This window comes from Macaca nemestrina, chromosome 9 (assembly GCF_043159975.1).
Source record: "Macaca nemestrina isolate mMacNem1 chromosome 9, mMacNem.hap1, whole genome shotgun sequence".
Classification (NCBI taxonomy): Eukaryota; Metazoa; Chordata; class Mammalia; order Primates; family Cercopithecidae; genus Macaca; species Macaca nemestrina.
Window position 1 is genome coordinate 57,280,084 of NC_092133.1, and position 17,174 is coordinate 57,297,257.

The 17,174-nt window shown below is 38.2% G+C and overlaps 2 long non-coding RNA genes across 2 annotated transcripts in view; one reads left to right on the forward strand and one right to left on the reverse strand.

The window, feature by feature from the left end:
- Nucleotides 1-17,174, forward strand: part of LOC105466179 (uncharacterized) — a 66,679-nt gene that overhangs the window by 29,633 nt on the left and 19,872 nt on the right. The gene's annotated exons all lie outside the window — the stretch shown is intronic.
- Nucleotides 14,888-17,174, reverse strand: part of LOC105466180 (uncharacterized) — a 119,533-nt gene continuing 117,246 nt past the window's right edge. The window contains exon 7 of the long non-coding RNA XR_978031.3: nucleotides 14,888-15,022. This is a non-coding gene — a long non-coding RNA (uncharacterized lncRNA). The remainder of the gene's footprint in view (nucleotides 15,023-17,174) is intronic.

Here is a 17,174-nt window from a genome sequence, read left to right on the forward strand (position 1 = left end):
AGTTATTAATATTAAGAACAAATATATTTTGAGTGTTTACTATGGACCAAACTCTGTGCTAAGCATTTAACATAAAATCTTCATGACAAACTTGTAAGGTAATATAAACAATACCCTTTTATAGAAGAGTAAGATAAGGCTCATAGAGGTTAAGTGTCAGATTTGAAGCCAGGTTTATCTAACTCCACGACCACCTTCATTCTGTTATGCCAGTCTGTCTCCCATACTACTACTTGTGAAGTAATTTATTATTGATAAAAGACTTTTAAAATTTATTCCGTTTCATTGAGTGAGGATTACTCATCAAGTGCATGATCTTTGTGGATTCCCTTATAAGTAGGGAAGCAAGGTTAAAAGTAGTGCAGTTCATCCAGATTTGTGCAGCTGGGACAAGCTGCATGAGGTAGGCCCAGTATCAAGGTACTCTCACTCTTCATCCTGTGCCGTTTTCCTTACATCAAAGACATCCAAGATTTCAGGGTCGGTGAATGTCCATAGCTTGCTACCAATGTACTTTTCCTTGGAGGTGCAACTTGAACTGAGAATCAGAAGACACAGCCAAACTTAGCAAGTGTTTATCAGACATACTGCATTAGGCATTTCATCCACATTCCTCAACTTCTAGGAGTTTACACAATGCAATACCCAAGCATACTTATGAAAGTTAACTCTTGGAAAATGGTATGCAATTCATATATGTGAACCCAAGTATGAAATAAATGAGTAAACATATGCATAATTAAAAAAATTACTAAGCACAAAAAGGATTCAAACTGTAATTTCTGCACAATTCCTCAGTTTAAATGATGGATCCCATTTCAACTCTTGCCAGTTCTAAGATAAGTAAACTGTTATTTATACTTAGCATGAGAGAAAGACCTGAAAGACTATACTATATAGGTGAGTTAGAAGAAAGATGAAAGATGTTGGGTGGGCCTGAGAAAAACTGTTGGTTCATATTTCTATGACCTTTTGCTAAAATGAGTTATTCAAAGATGGGGACCATGTGTTATTTTTAACTTCTTACCCCACTTCCTCCAATGCCCAACAATGTCTAGAAACAGTATTCTAACCAACAGTAATGAATGGGCTTGGGCATTTGTTTACCCCTGATATTGAAAGTAGAATAAATGGGGTATGTGGATTTTTCTGGAGAGTATGTTCACAGATCTTGTTGGATCCTTGGAATGTATGACTCCAAATAATAATAATCATCATAATAAAACCTAAATTTACCCTCCATCATGACTGCATGTTAAAATCATCTGTTCAGCTCTTGAAAATTGTGGATGGCCCCTCACTGGGACTACTTAATCAGAATATCCTGGGAGTGGACGATGAGGGGTAGAAATCAACAGGTTAGTACAGTGCACTAAAAGCGTTGACCATCCCTAATCTAGAACATAGTATTGTCAGCTATTTGAATGAGGAAGGAAAATAAAACTTGGAAAATCGTGTGTATGTTTCTTGAGGGTGGTGTAAGTGGAGAAGGAAAAAACAAACAGAAAAAAATATTTGCTTATCCTCAAATTTAATGGTTTTTATCTTTTGCTTTCTGTGAATAGCTTTTGATCTATTTTGCCAATGCTTTTCTTATGAACTGCCGCAAATATTTTCTATAAGTAGGTGGAGGCGTGGTATAGTGTTTGTTTTGGATTATTAACTGTTGTTTTAATGGCAATCAAGAGAAACAGATTTTGACTAGTTAAACAAAAAATGAGAGTATTGAAATGATTAGGGATTCTTACACAACCGGAGAAAAAGCGGAAGATCCAGGCCTCTGGGAAAGCCAGAACATAGAATGCCTTAGGAAGCCCCTGAAGACCTCCACTCCCTGTGTTCCTCTATCGAGGTTCAAAATCTGAGAGGCCAGAACTGGTTCAGGTGTCTTCCAGCTATGCCCAAAGGATGTGTATAGCCAGTGGGAGTCCACCTTTGTGTATAGGGAACAATTCCAGGAAAAACGTTTCAGAAACTTGCAATCATGGCAATTGATGTCTACTCTATTCATCAACGAATTCTGGTCTAACCTATTCAAAGACAACTTTCAAGATATAAAAATGCAGAGGAGATAGAAAAGTCATGGCTTCAGAGGAGGAAGTCCACTAGAGGATTACATGTATGGGTTATGGGTTGGGTTGGTTTTGGTTCACATTGAGACATGGTTATCAAAGGACAGCGATTTTATGATACTTACCCTCAGACAACTAGTAAAGGATCCACAGTATGAGCCATATGACTGGTTAATGCAGGGCTTACATGGTGGCTGGCAGGCCACAGAAATGGAGAGGGCTGGGGCCTAAGCAGGGTGTCTCAACTTCAGCACTGTTGATATTTGGGATCAGGATAATTCTTGGCTGTGTATGTGTGTGTGTATATATATGTGTATGTACGTGTGGGGGTTCTGGCCATTCTAGCAGCACCCATTCCCATCATGCTTATATAAAGAAAACTAAAGAAAGGAAAAGGAAGTTGCCCTTTTGAGAAAATTGAACGCTTCTCCCCTCCACAGGATGCAATTTACTATGTGCTAACTTCCCTACAGTCAGAAATGTCTAAGAAATTTATCCCATTAAGTAAGGGATGGGTGATGCTGCCTCATTTGAAAGTTGTGTGTGATGCTGCAGGGGTGTGGAGAAGGGTGCGGGGGAGATTGGGCCCGAGAGATGGAGAACCCAGGAAGGGGTGCAGGGAGCACCTGCAACAATCAGTATGCCAACAAGACCTGGGAGCTGGTGAGAGTAGTTGGGGTTTAAGTCAACTTGCTGGGAATTCCAAGAGGGTGGAACAGAGGAGTAGGTGGCTGAGGGGTTGACATGCACACCTGCTGAGGATTGAGCCACATTTAGGGCCACAGAGTAGAAGAGGAGGCCAGTTTGCCTCGGGGTATTCTGAAAAAAAGTAACACATGTGCCTACAAGAAAAGCCAGTGTTTGGAAACTGGGTGCCCCAAAACTAAATGGTGTTCAATTGAACACGCATCAGAAAGGAGACAGAGATCTCATTACCATGGACACATGGGTGGTCCAATTATGTTAATCAGGGTTTATGGTCACAATGGAACCAAATAAAACTGACTTGATGTAAAGTAATGGGGCACCTGGTCTAAGGATCCTTAAATTCTCTCGACTAGAATCAGGATTGGTCTCCAAGCCTGGAGGTAGGCTGAGCCTGAAGTGCACGGGGGTTGGAGGTTTGCAGGGCAGAAGGGTGGACAGGTCATTATCTCCAGTTCAGTCTCATAGATGTTCTATGCTTACATTGCCTGATTGCTGGACTCGCACCGAAGCCCCGGCTTCTACAAGAAAAAGGGTCTCACCTTGCATTCTATCAATAGCACCAAAGGGAGTCTTCATTTCCAAAGGTAATTGCCGCAAACGTGTTACACAATATCATTCATTACTTGCTAGGATTGAGTGCTGAAAGTACATTTCACAAGATAATGAAGTTGTTTTCCAGGACTGAAATAACCGGTTTTCTGACTCCTAGGTTCATCCCACATTAGGTGTATTACACACACACCTGTCAAAATAAATAACTTACTTGGGATGTGTCAGAACTCACAACAAGATGATGAGAAATGTGTAGGGTTGTAGAAAGCAAATCAGAGAGGCTGAGTGAGTGAGGGGAAAATAATGGTCCGTGTAAGCAAAGGCATAGCCCAGCAAGAGAGATGAAAGCATAGTGAGATTTTAAAATGTCCACATTCCCGTTCTTGCAGATTTCAGTGAACAGAGCCACATGTGGTCACACCAAAAATATTGGTTGGAAATGAATTCCCGGCTGCAGTGGTGTCTCATGAAGCCAGCTCTGTAATTTACAAAGCAGCCAAAGCCATACAACTGAAATGGGAGTTTTCAATCAGGTAGACTGAGACTAGTGTGGGGGAAATCATACACTAGTTGGAGAAATACATTTTTATCAGGCAACAGGTGCCATTGAAAAAAAAAAAGAAATTGAATAATCTGTTCCAGACAGGAAGAGTTGCAGGCACGGGTTTTCAGCTCTAATTATTAGATGGCAAATTATTTTAAAGGAAGCTTTAGGAAATATTCAGAGTAGCTTCCAAGGAGAAATGATGAGCTTAGAGAGGCATGGGAAAACCTGGTAGCAATAATAATAATAATGATGATAATAATAATAAATAATAGTAACAATGAAGGAGGAGGAGAAAGTGGAGGAGAAGAATAGGAAGAGGAAGAGGGAGTGGGAGAGAATGAGGGAGAAGAAATAAATCTTGCCTGATCCAACTAAATAAAGGAAAAAGTGAAACATGACATATACAAAGTCTAGACAAACAAGCCAGTCACAATTGGAAAAGGTGGTAGGAACGGGAAGATGAGCATGAGAAACTATTGCAGGGTTAAATATGCTTCAATAGCAGCAGTCATGTCTTTTGTGGCATCCTTGTTGAGCAATACCATGTAATAAAACAACTTGAGTGGCACCAGCAATTTGCAGCCATGTCTGTTGTGTATCTAATGAGCTCCAATTCAGTGCAGCAGCATTCCAGTCAAATGGACACGTGGAGGGCCCAGTTCTGCCGCCTCTGGGCTAACAAAGTCTGAGAAGGAACTGAGCATGGGCAGTTGGCCCAGGCATCTAAGGCTCTGGGTGTCCCCCGACGCTCCCCCACCCCACCCCCACAATCCTGCTGCTTTTTCCTCCTCAGCACAACCAATCATAGTTCAGGAAATTTTGTGATCCAGCCATCAAAACCTTCACTTTGCCAAAGACAGAAGAAAAATTAGTAGAGACAGGAAATTCCTGGAAGAGAAAGCTGCTGTGAGAGCTAATAAACCCATATTAGGGTTTGCTTTTTAACCTCCAATAACACGACTGTTATGACCATTACTGACAATAATAAAATGAATAAAAGAGATTGAATCATAGCAGTGAGGAAAGAATCATGGACTGTGAGGGCAGAGAAACATAGATTCAAACCCTGCCTATTGAGGGAAAATTGCCTACTCTCTCTAAGCCTGTATTCTATTGAAGAACACTATTATTTTGTAAATTTGCAAAGATTAAATGAGTATTAATTAGAAGTGCCTTTACTGAGTGCTTTCTACCTGTTAGGGCTTATGTGAAAGTATCTACAGCATCTCAGTTAAACCTCACCTTTATAAGATAAGAACTATAATTTTCCCCATTTTATAATTGGAGAGGCCAAGAAAGACAGAATAACCTGCATGAGGTTACAGAAATACTTAGTGGCGGAATGGGCATTTGAAGTAGGTCTGTTTAGCTTCAGAACCTGTGCTCTTAACCTCCACGTAAAAATGCCCAGTGTAGCCCCTGACACATGGTGAACAGCTCCTATTAGTACCGCAACTGCTTTAAATCCATTCTGGAACAAGAAGGCACGTAAAAAAAAATAAAAGAACACTTATTGCTGGTGGTGTTTTTTCCATCATAGGAGGTATAAAATGCCCTGCTGGTTCTCACAGACATTTTGCGTGGAAAATTGTGAAGACTTTGCCTTCACAGGGAAATGAATTAAGTAAACAAAATCAAATGGCAGAAAAACTTCTCTTTTCTGAAAGGGCTTAGGGAAATGTGCCACTAAAACATGAGGCCTCTGGAAGAGGCTGATGTTTCTGCTGCAGTCTTAGAAGACTTGGAAGTATAGGCTCTCTTGCAATGGGTTGATTAGATTTTTCCAAGGATGCTCTTTTACAGACTCAATAATGTTAACTGTGAAAGTCCAAACAACATCAAATTTAATCTCAAATTGAAAGCTTTTATTTACTGGAAAATCTGGGGTGGACAAGATTTAAGAAAGAGCTTTGAGTTGCCTGTGGCAGTTGACGTTTCCTTGGGACTGGATTTGCTTAGATATTTTATTTCCTTCTGCAGTTGTACTTTTTGATATAAGAAACTATAAACATTATTAAAGGAGATAATTTATATGAAAAAAGCTCCTATTAAATAATTTTACACTTAATTTCTTAATTAGGTAAGAATTACTGAGTTCTGGCTAAGAGAAAAATAAAAAATAAAAACGGTGAGAAAATAGGCCAGGTGATTAGCAATCTATTTTTAGGACTTGACAGGCCAGTTTTATTCCTAAGAAGAAAAAGGGCTTAATCTATTTGTAGAAGTTGATCATAGCCCAGAGCCATTTGTCACTGCAAGTTAAAAACCTCTCTGCTAACTTACTACTTTAAGCAGCCTATACTAATCCCTCTGGAAACCCAATCTTTTTACCTTATCACCAGATGGTACCAGACATCTTTAAGGGGGAGAAGAGAGGTGAATGGGAATGTTTACTTTTTGATTTTTTTACCTAAAAAATGAATCCATTTAAAATGTTAAATGCTGAAAGAATGAAATGTACAGGGCAGGTGAACCAATCTTCCATGATCAGCAGTTTCATAGCATTTGTTGTCTTTGGCTAGGATCTTTTTCATCTTTTCTAAGAGATTTAATTTGATAATATCAGGAAAAGACAGTCTTTCTAGAGTCATGCTTTAAATTGTAGAAAAATATACATTACATAAAAGTTACCATTTTAACCATTTTAAATACACAACTCAGTGACATTAAGTACACTCACAGTGTTGTGCAATCATCACCATTATCTATCTCCAGAACTTTTCCATCACTGGAAACAAAATATTAAACAGGTTTTAAAATAATTATAGATTTCCAGAAAGTTACAATGATAATGTAGTGAGGTCCTGATAACACCTCACCCAGTTTCTTCCAGTGGTTATAGTTTATACCTTTGTCCATTCAGGCTGATAGAACAAACTACCATAAACTGGGTAGCTAATAAACAACAGATGTTTATTTCTCATGATTCAAGAGTCTGGGAAGTCCAAAATCAAGGTGCCAGAAGATTTGTTGTCTGGTGAAGGTCTGCTTCCTGGATTGTCAACTACTGTTTTCTCCCTGTAACCTTACATGGAAGAATTGCAAAGGAGCTCTCTGGGTTTTTTTTGGTTTTGTTTTGTTTTGTTTTTTTAAATAAAGGCACTAATCCTATTCAAGAGAGACCCACTGTCAGACCTAATCACCCCCCAAAGGCCCCACCTCTTCATATCATCACATTGAGGAATTAAGTTTCCGCATATGAATTTGGGAGGGACATGAACATTTCATCTATAACATCTTATATAACTATAGTTCAATATCAAAATCAGGAAACTGACCTTGGTAAAATGTGTGCATGTAGTTCTAAGACAGTTTATCATATATGTAATTTATGTAACAACCACTGCTATCAAGATACAGACAAGTTTGAATGAAGGGTACGAACCTTACCTCTATTAAAGTCCTTTAACGAAAGTCTTCATAACCCCTGTTTATAATATAGTTACCTTATATATTTACTCTCTATATGTTGGGAATCACACCACACTTACATCTTTTGCTTTAACCATCAATTATAATCTAAAAGTCAAGAAGAGAATAATGTATTTTATTTACCCATATTTTTGTTCTTCCTGCTGTTATTTCTTCTTGATATTCCAAGATTCTTTCTTTAATCACTTCCTTTCTGTTTTAGGAACTTCCTTTATGAATACTCTACTGGTGACAAATTATCTTAGTGTTTGTTCATCTGAGAGGGTCTTTACTTCCCCTTTATTCCTGAAAAATAATTTTGCTGAACATAGAATTTAGCACTGACAGTTTTGTTCCATGACTTGAAAAATGTATCACTTCTTTCTGTCCTTTCTGTTAAATAGTTTCTGATGAGAAATTCATTGTATTTGAATTGTTTTAATCGTATAGATAAGGTGGCTTTTCCCTCTTGCTGATTTCAAGATCTTTTTCCTTTATTTTTCTGAAGTTTGAGTATAATGTGTCTTTGAATGGATGTTCGGGTTTAACCTGTTTGAGATTTACTTGGCTTTTCATTTATTGTTTATTACTTTTGCCAAATTTTGGTCTACTTTTTTTTTTTTTAATCACCACCCTCTTCCTCTCCTGGTATTCCAATGACATGAATGTTAGCTCTTCTGTTTTAATCCCACAGGTCCCTCAGAATTCGTTCAGTTTTTTTGTTAGTTTGTGTTGGCTCTGTTATTCAGACTTGGTCGTTTCTGTTGCTCTATATTCAACATAACTGATTTTGTTCCTCTGTTTGCTCCATTACTCTATTGAGCCGATCCATTGAGTTTTTAATTTTGGTTATTGGATTTTTCAGTTCTAACATGTCCATTTGGCTCTTCTTTATGTCCTCTATTTTTTTTTTCTTTTGCTGTAACTTTCTACTTTTACTTTTCTTATTGTAATGGCAATTGCTTATAGAATCATTTTTTGGGACAGTTGCTATAAAACATTTGTTGGATGATTTTTACATATGTGTTATCTTGGTGTTGGCATATGTTAATTGTCTTTTCTCATTCAAGTTTAGATTTTCCTGGTTCTTGATATGATAACTGATTTCTGATTGTATGCTGAGTATTTCAATATTATTTTATAAAACTCTAGATGTTATTCAAGCCTTCTGTTTTCACAAGCCTCATTTGACACTACACTGGCAGGTGAAGGGGAATCCTGCCCATTACTCCAGGTGAAAGCGGACATCTAAATTTTGCAGATCACCTTCATTGACATGACTGTGTCATTCTTTGAGCCCCAAGGTTTTCTCTACCTTTTGACATCTCCTTATGTTTTCCCTCTCTATAATGTAGTGGAGAGTTTTTAGTTGTAGTTAGCAGGAAGAATAAGAAATGTGTCTATGCCATTCCATCTTGGTCCTGAACTGGAAGTCCTCTGGTCATTTTATTTTATTTCATTTTTTTGTGTAGTTGGTGAAACATAGCCTCTGAGTGAAACTATAGCAATAATGATGCTTTAGGTTGAATAATTCAGATGCTTGTAGACCTTACCAGTTTATTAACTTCTTAATGAATTGCACACTTCCGGAGAAGAGCAGCACCTATTGGTCAATGACTGTTTCTACCACATAAGGCAGAGGCAAACTATTTGTTTTTATAAAAAATGTGTAAGGAAGATTAATATTATTTTCTTAAAACCTCAACTGATTTTTTTCTTAGAAACCATTTAAAGAGTCTGTTTAAACACACCTGAAGACTTGCAAATGATAGCCTCATTCTAAGCTTTCGGGTCTTGACAGGGAAGAATTATGCCCTAAAGTGACACATGTCATTGATTATTAAATAAAGACACCATGGAAGGGAATGGAAAGCATAGCCTTCAGTGTATTTTATTCTTCTTCTTGACTAGAATAAATCTGCTGAATTATGAGCTTTAACTATCATGTCACAGAGAAAGCAGCCAAGGTTGAGTACACCTTCTAATTATAGGCCCAGCTCAGCAGGAACACCCAGTTGCTACCAGCAATCCAGCCAAATCATAACCTTTTCTTAGAATGAAAATATCCTTATTGTAGTCTGAAAGTTAGCAAATGGATTTAAGAGCTTTTAGTTTTAAGTTTCTATGATTCCTACCTCCAATGACACTGTGTAGGATGATATACATCCGAAATTGGACATTTTTTTAAGAGTCACATAATAACATTTTAGTCTTTTGCAAGCTGCAGTCTGTTGCAACTACTAACTCCACCATCATAGCATGAGAGAAACCAGACAACACAGAAACAAATGTGTGTGGCTCCATTTCAATAATACTTTATTTACAAAACAGGGAAGTGGGCTAGATTTGGCCAGTGAACCATAGTTTACTGACTCCTGGTATACAACACCATGGGGCAGGATACTTTACTGAAATATTAATTTATATTTTTTTCCCTATAGATTCTTATTTTTTCATTCCCCTATAGACAGCTTTTTTCAATTTTCATACATAAGAAATCAAAAGTAGCCTGAAATCAACTTTTCTTCGCCCTTCCTCTGAAATGCAAGGCAGGGGTTGCAAGCTGACATCTGGAAGCTTGAATATGGCCAATGACACATTTTGCTTGGCCCAAGTGATGTTATTTGATCTAGTAACCAGTATTTAACAATCAGGGTGTTTTATATAAAAACACAGATTCCTGACTTTTCTTTAAAAAATAAGCAGATCTGGCACAATGGGGCCTACATCCCTCATGGTAACAACTGGCTACAGCTGAACAACAAATACCTGTTTTAAACAGTTTTCCCCAGTTCCCACTACTCCTTGTTATCTTCTGAAATAAATGCAGCTGTTAGATGACATTATATTTTTCCTTGACTTTTTTATGATAAAGAATTATTTCTTTATCCTAGTCCCTATACCAGTCTTTATATTAATACACATAAACCTTTGAGTGCCTTCTTATCTGCCATCCTTGATCTGAGACCATTGTAAGAATAATGCTAGGTGTCCCAGATGAAGATGGATGAAGAAAAAGACTTTAAAAGAATAAGAGAAAGAAGACATTTCTCTAAACCATCAAGTGTTAAGATGACTGTGGAACCCCAAGGCAAATAGAGTCAGCAGTATTCTGTGTGGCTCTGGATGTTTTAAAGCATGTTGCAAATGCTTTGGTACTCTCTGTATGAGACTGGGTCAGCCATTGTGACGGTCTCAAGGAGAATGTTATGGAGGTTATACTGGGTAACTTTTGTGGCAAGAAACCATGCCATGTCTTCAGGTTTCTCTTTGGCACTCCTTCTGATAGCCTTCACCAACTATGTAAGAAGTATGGCTACTGCGAGGTGGCTATGTAGAAGGACAACATAAAGAGACCCCATTGAGAAAAAGATGTCCCAGGAACCCCAGCGGTTCTGGCTCCCAGCTTCCTGAACATTCTCAGCCCAGATCCAGATATATAAGTGAGAAACCTTCAAAATGACACCAGCCTCAATCTCCATCTGACTGCAGCTTTATGAAAGACCCTGAGCAAGAACTACCCGAAAGAGCCAGTCAATCTTCAGAGCAAGATAAATGGCTGCTACTGCTTTAATTTTTTTTTTTTTTATGCCAAAGAGATGCCTGTGCTCTGGTGTTCATGGCAGCATTATTCACTGTGTGTGTGTGTGTGTGTGTGTGTGTGTGAAGTGCAATTCTCAATTTGTGTTCCAGTCCAGGGCTTTGGATGAAGATTTTGGAAAGTTCTTGGCAAGCTCTCTGAACTTCTTTCCACTTTGTGTAGTTGCATGGTAAACAAATACATACACACCACAGAGAGTTATTTCTCTAAAGTTCCTCCCATCTTGTTTATGCTCCTACATACAATATCTTGAAATCACAATTTGGATATGGAAATGTGTGTGACATCATTTTTGAAAAGAAAGGTGGTGGGTTCAGAGTCACTCTGAGGGAAAAGGATTTTTAAAAGTAGTTGAGAAAGGAACCTGGGGGGAGATTTAAAAGTGAGAGAGGAGGAGTTTGATGAGGTCCCAGAAAGCTTTCCTGTAAATGAAGAACAGCTAAATGAGCCATTTGTAAGCAAATAACTGAAGAACTGAAGAAAAATGAGGAGGGGACTGGTTTTTGTTCAGGCCAAGTAATATAGGTAGTGCTAAGTTTGGCAGCAGCAGAACTGAGAAAACAGCAAGACTCTTAATTGCTATTTCTAAACCTTCTTGTTGAGGAAAGAAAGAGGAGAAGCTGGGAAAAGATGTCTGAGTGTTCCTTCTACTCATCAGACGTCTCCACAAAAATAGATGGTTAAATTCTCTTTTGGCCCCCATAATTCCTATAACTTCAGCTCATGGGCTCTGGGGAAAAGGAAGTATTGTAGGATTTCTTCAAAATAAATTCTTCTCAAATCCTTGGCCCCTTATATTAAGAAGTCAAACATGTGCCTGCAGAGACTGCCATATGCAAAAATGTAGCAAAAAAAATATTGTGCAGCTGAAACTACGATATACAGTCTTCTGTGGAAAGCAATACTCTCAACAGACTTGGCCTCAGAATTTCATGTATTAAGATGATAAAGTGGCTTATGAATGACAGAAAGACAAAACCAAGGAACAAAAAGGAAATTTGAAGCAGCATATCTTCACAGTCTCTTTAAAAGGCATCATCATTTCATCTGTGGTAGTAAGACCTGGGCCATCTGCACCTGAGTTACCCAAGACTCCCCTTGAATACTTCTAATTACAGGGGAGAGCACAAATTCTGTTTGAGGTCAGGAGAGAGATAACGGCATTCTGATCCCCTCACCTGAGTATGGCAAGAAACGAGCACTTTTGGTTCTCAAAAGTTCATTCTTGTCACAGTATGTAGAGAAAATTACCTCAGAATCATGCCCTGGGCCTCCCAAGGGCCATAAATTCAAGACAGGAGATGATTCTGGAAGGCAGTGAATTTTTTCTCCATTAATTTGCATCCCTTAAGACACCCAAAATGAAATGGTTGTTAGCAGCAAGATGAGTGGTTCCAGAAAGCAGCATGGATGGAAATAAAGGGTTCCTTCTTTGGTTGAAGTTAACTATAAGTGTCTAAGAAAGGAATTGCCAGGAAAAGGTACTAATAGAAACAGATGGAAGGAAGGAAAAAAGGAAGGAAGGAAGGAAGGAAGGAAGGAAGGAAGGAAGGAAGGAAGGAAGGAGAAAGACAAAGAGAAAGAGGAAGTAAGGAAGAAAGAAAGGGTGGGAGGGAGGGAGGATGGAAGGAAGGGAAAGAAGGAGAAAGAAAAGAAGGAAAAAAGACCCTTGAGAATTACGTTAGACATCCAGATATAAATGAACCTCAAAGGACCCATCAAATCTAACCAAGATAAAATCAGAAGTGTCTTATTCATAGCCTTCAATTAAAATAGTAGCATTTATAATTACCATACAGTGCAATGACCCAATTTTTATAAATAATCTGAATGTTGCTTTTAAAGGCAATGGTGTCAGAAAGAAATAAATTCTTCTGAACAAATCAGTCGATTCCTTGCACTATTTCTATAGCAACTAGAAACAAGATACAAGGCTTGGCATCAGGAGATTCTAAGTATGAAAACGCAAACCATTTCAGATTGTTTATCAAGTTCGGTACAAATAATAAAGCAGTTAATCTCATTGGACTTCCTAATTAGACTTTTAAAAGTCCTTCACAGTTTTGTCAACATCATCAAAGGAATGAGTTTCCACCCTGGCGCCCTTGAACACCTCAGAAGGCTCAAAGTTAATATTGGGGTCCTCAAGCTATTTGCAGTATTTCAAAAAGCCTAATGCAAATGGCACATTTATCTGTGTAACTGTTATGAGTTCTGAGCCTACATGATCCAATATCTACATAGAATCACATTCAAGCAAAGCATAGTCCTAAATAGCATTTAAAAAGGGAGTTTTATTTTTCATCTTAAACACATGAACAATACTACTCCATAATCCCATCCATGTTTCTTGGGTCCCCCTTTCTCTCTTCTCTTTTTTCCCCACCCTGCACCACTCAGAGCCTTGCACTCAGGAAAACCCCCTAAAATGCTTCCTCCACCTGCGGCTCTGGGAACTTTTCTCTTTCACTCTTGTCCTTTTTTCCTTCTTCATTTTGTTTTCCCCCACTTGCTTCTTATGTAGCTTTCTCTACCTTCTCTCATACTCTCTTTCCACCTCTTCCTCTTATCTTGCTTGACTTCCTCTTATCTTGCTTGACTACCTATTTTCCTGTTTCTGCCTCTTCCAAGGGCAAGAAGGAGCAGTCTGCTCAGCCGTGGAAACCAAACAGAGACAGCAGCAACCTCAGTTCGTTTATTGAGTGGAAAAGTATCTGTTAATCATTTGAGCATTTTACAGGGATTTTTTTCTTCAAGTGACATCTTATTTTCTAAATCAAGGATAGGAACTTAAGCCCTTCCTGGTTGACTTTCTCCTTAGCTATTCCTGCCTTAGCGGTGCCCCTGTGGTACCTTCAGAGAATCTCCATGGCACCACCACATATAGTTTTAAAAAAAGTTGTAGAGTGATTGTTTTCTTGACCACTGGTTTGGCACTGTCACATTAAATAACTTTTTAGGTGTGTGTGCCATACTTTCCAACCAGACTGCATACTCTTTGGAGATAAGAGATAAGGACAGGCTATCTTTTATACTATGTTAATGTATATCAACATTGTTAACACACATACATGTTAATGTTAATACTATAGAGTTAATGACACTAAAAATCATGGGCTTACTTTTTTTAAGCAAATTTATTTTTTTTAGCACAAGGCACTTTCTCAAGTGTATGCCAAGGGCAATTATTTTATAAAACATTCTACAATAGAAGTATTCTGTGCAGGTTATGAGAAAAGCCAAAAGTATATATACCCCTTTGGAGGTTTCTGGTACCGGTTGGTCTCTTGCTTAACTTGTTTATCCCATCAGATCTAACATGTACTTAGTGGCTCAGTCCATTTGTGCTGCTATAAAGTACCTGAGACTAGGAAATTTATAAAAAGAAAAATTTATTCCTTAGAGCTCTGGAGGCTGGGAAGTTGAAGATCAAGTCCTAAGCAGATTTGGTGGCTGGTGGGGGTGCTCTGTGCTTTCAAGGTGGCCTCTTGTTACTGCATCCTCACGTGGCAGAAAGAGTTAACTCCATGTCCTCAGATGACAGAAGGCAGAAGGGAAAAAGGCCTAATTAGTTCCCTCCAGTGCTTTTTAAAGGATATTAATTTTATTTGGGAGAGGAGAGCTGTCATGATCTAATCACCTTCTATCAGAAGGCCTCACCTTCTACCATCACCTTGGAATTTCACTTGCAACTTACGGATTTTGTAGGGACACATACATTCAAACTATAGCACTTGATCACAAAACCCCCTTCTCCTTTCAAAACGTCCCTCAACGTCCCACAGAGTGAACATGGAGCTCCCTTTGGTAAACTGTGGCCTGAGATCATATAAGCCAAGACATGTCTAAGATAAAATATTTTTCTTGTGACTTTTCTGTTTTTTACTTTATCTTTTCTTAACAAAAGTTAATATTGTAATCAGGTGTGAAACGGAACAATGAAAGCACAGGGGTAAAAACACACAACTCTAAAATGTTCATTTTATACCATCTGTAGTGTGTTTAATTCTGGCAGCCTTTGTAGAGTCCATTTTCTCCTTCTGCAGGTCAGGCTTGAAGTGATACATGCTTTTTGTTTTCTCTGGACACCAATCAGAGAAAGTTCTTTCAACATCTGGTACTGCTTAAAAGCTAAAAAAGAAAAGGAAAAATAAAAAAATTCACTTCATGAAAAAGCTATTAGTAGGCAGGGAAATAAGGCCTTGGTGTTCTCACAAGGGAAGGAACACTTAAGGACAATTTTTAAAAAAATAAAAACAAATAAACTAGAAATTTGAATGCAACTGATATCTATCTCCATTGACAGTTCATTGTCTGGTATATAAAATGATCCACAACAAAACACTGTTCCTTTCTTACATAAAGAAGAAGCTCTCAGACACGCGAAAAGGACAGCCCAGGGGGGAAATATGGGAACACTACATTGAATTATGTTAAATGGGTCACGGTCAGTCACTAAAAGGACATTTCCTAAGAAGCAAATAATCAGTTATTCAAGAGTAGCCCCACAAAGTAAAGAGAATGGTGAGGAACAGACAGCTATGATCACAGGCAAGCATCCTGCTCTGACAGAGGTCTCATTCCTGGGGAAACTGCTGAGATATTGCTAATCATGCTCAAGGGGGAAGCCCTTGCATTTTATTGAGGCCATGAAAGATTAGAAATAAAATTGATAAACAACAAAAATACAGAAGAAATCACTCACTCATTCAAGAAACACTTTTTAAAGCACCTCTCAGGGAGCAAATGGAAACACTGAAAATAGCATGATATCTTTCCTCCAGGAGTTTAGATCATAGTAGGGAATAAAGATATTTGCAGGGGTAACTCTAAAACCAGGTAAGATGTGATAAATTCTGTAAGAGAGACAAATTGCTCTGAAAGTTCAGAGAAGGATGAATCCTTTAAAAAAAGTTTTTTTTTTTTCTTTTACAATGTACTGATAATTTATGTGTAAGTCATTGTTTAGAACAAAGATAAATAAAATGATCTCTACTCTCTAGAGACTAGTATCTCAAAGGATCATTCACAATTCTAATGATCTTCTTTGTACCCAACCACCCACCTTTTAAAATGGGGTTTAGAAAAATATGGCCTTTTGGGACATATCTGGCCCACTGCCTGTTTTTAAAAATAAAGTTTTATCGGAACAGGGGCACATCCTGTTTACATATTGTCTCTGGCCGCTTTCAAGCTACAACAGCTGGGGTAAGTGATTGCAATGGAGATAGTATAGCCAGCAAAGCTGGAAATATTTAACATCTGGCCCTTTACAGACAAAGTTTTCTGGCCCCTGTACTAGAAGACAATCAAAAATATTTCATCTATTTGATTATGATAAGGAATGTGATAAGGAATCTCTTTCCTATACTATTTATGTACTAAATAATCTCCATCACAGATGGTGGGTGATTGTTCTCATTTCAACATGATGTTAGAAAGTGCATCTACAACTCACGCTCTTATTAGAGCTTGGGAGCTCCTTTAGGATGTCAGCATTTCCTTATTACCCAGATACATTAGAATCTAAGTTCCATGCTTGTTTTTCCTTCACCATTGTAACCCTGTTGCTGGGTGCTAAATTAACATTCCTATGATAAAAGCAGATTAGGCCTGGAGAGATCTGTAAACTCTTCCAAAGTCACACAAGGAATGCTGGCACCAGAAATAGTACTCGGGGACTTTCCTTCCCCAATGCATGTTACCTTGTCTTTTCTAGAAGTTTCTCCCCTGGGCTGTTGCAATGGCCTCTTATCTTGTCTCACAGACTATATTCTTGCCTGCAAAAATTCATTGCTATCAGAAGGACAAAAATCTCTAGTGCTTTGCCATTATTGAAACCTTACCAACATTTCAAGGTTTAGCTCAACTGTTCCTCATTTATCATGACTGCTAAACTCTCTCACCGTCCCCTCCAAATGAAATGCTGTGTGCCCCCAGAATGTCTATTTGTTGTAGGGAAAAATGTGTGCTGTAGTAGAAAAACATGTATTGTTTAGAGCATCGTCTTCCAAGTTATCTGATTCTAGCTTTTCATTGCCTTTGAGCTATTTTACAACTCTGTAAGTTGCAGATAACTGACAGTAATGCAAAACAATTCTTGTTTATAAATATGCAAACAATGCTATCAGGTGAAGGTTCAGTTGACTTCCCTCCCCACTGTGGAAGAAGTCAGTTTTTTTCTCAATTTGCTCGTTTGTTACAATATTCCAGATCAATACATGGATTCTATATACTTACTCTTTTACTTCTCCTTTCAATTGGTTTAATATCTGCCTGACTC